Raw genomic sequence first — 3231 nt, 5'->3', positions numbered from 1 at the left:
TACAGCCAAATGTAAATCGACAATTTGACACTAACCTTAACCATGTCATTGACTTGGTTAAAAGTGTTAATGTAACTCTCGACAAGGTAAGAAAAGGCTCATCTTTACTGGTACATTTGTGACATTGGATAAGAGTTTTCTTTTTAATCCGTTGTGATTTAAAGGTTTTTTTTTTGTTTGTTCTTTGTATCAGAATTACTTTGTGAGTGACGTGCAGAATCTCTACGACGCTGGATGCAAGGTGAGAACTGCTGCTTATATTTTTTTTTGGACTGTTTCTGGCTCACCAGTGTAACTAACTAATGACATCTGTGGTGTATGTTGTGTGTACAGGTTGACTTCTTGTGCAGAGTGCATCAGATCCTGAAGCAGTTCAAGACATTTGAGAAAATCAAGGCAGTGCAGAAGATTGTGATGAACCTGGAGAAATTCATCCACGGGACAAAGGTGAGGATTATATCACGCAAAACATGAAGTCCAAACTGTTACCACAGGTGTAGAGTACTGTAATATATCCTACCCAAGTAGAAGTACTGTTACTTGATACAAATTGTACTCAAGTACGTCATACATTGAATTGAAAAGTAGTCGAAAGTAGCTCAATTAAATAGTACATAAAGTAAGAGTTATAGTTACCAGAGGTGGTGAAAGTGCTAGTCTTCAGTACTCAAGTAAAATATATATATACTAAATGCTCAATATAATGCTCAATCAACCCAGAGTAGCTTTGATTTAACATATAAATATATATATATATACTTGAATAAAAAAATGACTGGTAAAAGTATTGAAGTTACTCATGCTACTAAATGTACTGTAAAAAAAAAGAAAAGTAAAACAAATGTACCTTCAATAATTGACAGGGTTTTTAAACCAGCAAATTCTATATCATCTACTGTATTTTTTTAAGAACTTGTAGAAAACTGGTACATGGAAATACATTAAAATCTGTTACCCTTTATGAACACCTGGAGAATTTAGCACTTATTATTAATAAAATGTGTCAAGAGAAAAAAAAGAAATAAAGGGCAAATGCTCAATCAAACCCAGAGCAGCTTTGATTTAACATTTTTAAGAACTTGGAGAAAACTGATACATGGAAATACATTAAAATCTGTTACCCTTAATGAACACCTGGAGAATTTAGCGCTCATTATAGATAAAAAAAAAAAAAAAAAAAGTGTAAATAAAATGTTTCTTGCTTCTCCTCCAGCTTCGCGTCATCTTCTAAGGTCTTAAAGGTTACGAGTTCATTTTTAAAATGTAAGGAGGAGAAAGTATTTTTTTTTTTTTTTTTTTTTAAGTAAGGGGTAAAAGTCAGCAAAAAAAAATACTCAAGTAAAGTACTAATACAAATTAAAAAAAATACTACTTAAGTACAGTAACAAAGTATTTGTACCATACTTTTTTGTAATAAATCTTGCAGGTTCCCTTGCATACAGTAAATATCTCATGTATAATTTTAAAAAGGAAGAAGAGATGAAATTTTGCACAATTGGAACTTAATTTATTTTTCACAAAGGTGTCTGTATAAAATAAAAGGTTTGTCAAAATGTACAATTATAATTTCTCTTTTTTTTTTTTTAAGATAAAATAACACCAATTTAAAGAATATGATCAGGCACTAAGTATACCTACATTTATGAACTCTAAAACTGAGAAAACAACCGGCAGTAAATGCTGTTTTGACGCCATGCGTTACGTAAAATCTGGTTGGTCGGCTATGATGTGATGCATTTCATTGTTGTCTGGTCAAAACAAAAATAAATAATAATTTACTCGTTAACATTTGGGTGTAGAAATGTAACAATTACTTCTTTTAAAATGTGCTTAAGTACAGGTAAAATGACTGATTTAGAAATATAGTCAAAAAAGTACAAGTACCCATAAAAACAACTCGATCCGTTACTTTCAGCTCTGACTATTACTGCTATGAAACCTCCACAATGACGGCGTTGAACCTATCGGATGTTTTGTTTTTCAGGTAAACTGTACTTCCATCCTAAAGACGGTGAAAACCTCAGACGTCACCAAACCATTGCAGAACATCCTGAAGTTACTCACTGAGTGTATTCAGAGAAGGAATTTTAATCTACACAAAGCTACATCTTAACACTTTTGTGATTCCAGAGTAAATTACATTCATAGCTGATGAAATTTGACTAAGAATGTATCTGTTGTGTGAAGAGGAACTTTTTGTACCTTTTTATGTCACAAGTTTAATCACTTTAACCCGTTTGTTGTCACCAAGACTTATAATACAGGATCTGTCCTCCCTTTGTTTGAATATCTGACAATAAAGATTTCTGAACCATGTATCCTTTGTGGCAAACCATTTCTTACACAATCCCACAACAATAATGTGAAAAAAAAAGTAATTTTTTAAAAAATGCTTTAAAAAAAAAAATCATCCTTCTCTCAATATTCTGACATTTGGCAAATAGAAATAATTTCAACAGGTCAAGTTTATTCTGAATGTATGTCACATAGATGGAAAAAAAAAACCTTGTTAATTCCATGGAGATTTATATAATGTGACCTAAAATTAGGTTGGAGCAGGAGGTCTGTGTTTATATCGGAATCGGTTAATCTTGGAAATTAATTGTTGGTCATTATTTATCGGAATATCAGATAACGGCAAAAAAAAGCTAACATCAATCAATATTCTATTTATAAAGCCATTTTCATATAAGAATATCCAACATCTTTAAATTCTAGGACTTCTTTACTTATGGATGTCTGACTGTAGTGAGACAGAAACATGTCTGCATGACTACCTGGTTTTTTATTTATATTTAATGCAGTGTAGGAATGGGAAAACAAAGCAATGGATGGAGAGGAATTTAAACTAAACTTATTAGACTTTAAATCCTCCAGTAACAGGACCATAAATATTTAGAATCTGAATTGAATATTCAAAACTTAGTCTGGTGTTCTGCCTCCGCCTATACTGCTCATACCATTTATTTATTTATTTTATTTATTCAGTTCATTTCCGACATGGTTGCAATCACAAAAATTCACTTTGACATTCAGAGCAAAATCACATCATCGTTTTTTTTTTTTTTTTATATTTGTTTTTTTTTTGTCTTTTTGCATGCCGGAAAAGGGCAACAGAAAAAAAGCAGTTTGCTTATCTAGATCCGTCCCCTGGTTTGAACACAGATAATTTTACATCAAAGCTCGTGTCTTTTCCTGGTCAAACATTCTTATCTTCATACCACAATTTCA

At 31.7% G+C, this 3231-nt stretch overlaps 1 long non-coding RNA gene across 1 annotated transcript; it reads left to right on the top strand.

Moving 5' to 3' along the window:
- Positions 1 to 192: 192 nt before the first annotated feature.
- LOC114475214 (uncharacterized) lies at positions 193 to 2114 on the top strand. The gene is made up of 3 exons (XR_003675444.1): positions 193 to 241; positions 334 to 447; positions 1985 to 2114. It is a non-coding gene; the product is annotated as an uncharacterized LOC114475214 (long non-coding RNA).
- Positions 2115 to 3231: the final 1117 nt, after the last annotated feature.

Source organism: Gouania willdenowi, chromosome 14, assembly GCF_900634775.1.
Source record: "Gouania willdenowi chromosome 14, fGouWil2.1, whole genome shotgun sequence".
In the NCBI taxonomy this organism is placed as follows: domain Eukaryota; kingdom Metazoa; phylum Chordata; class Actinopteri; order Blenniiformes; family Gobiesocidae; genus Gouania; species Gouania willdenowi.
This window is presented reverse-complemented; position numbering and strand designations above follow the sequence as displayed.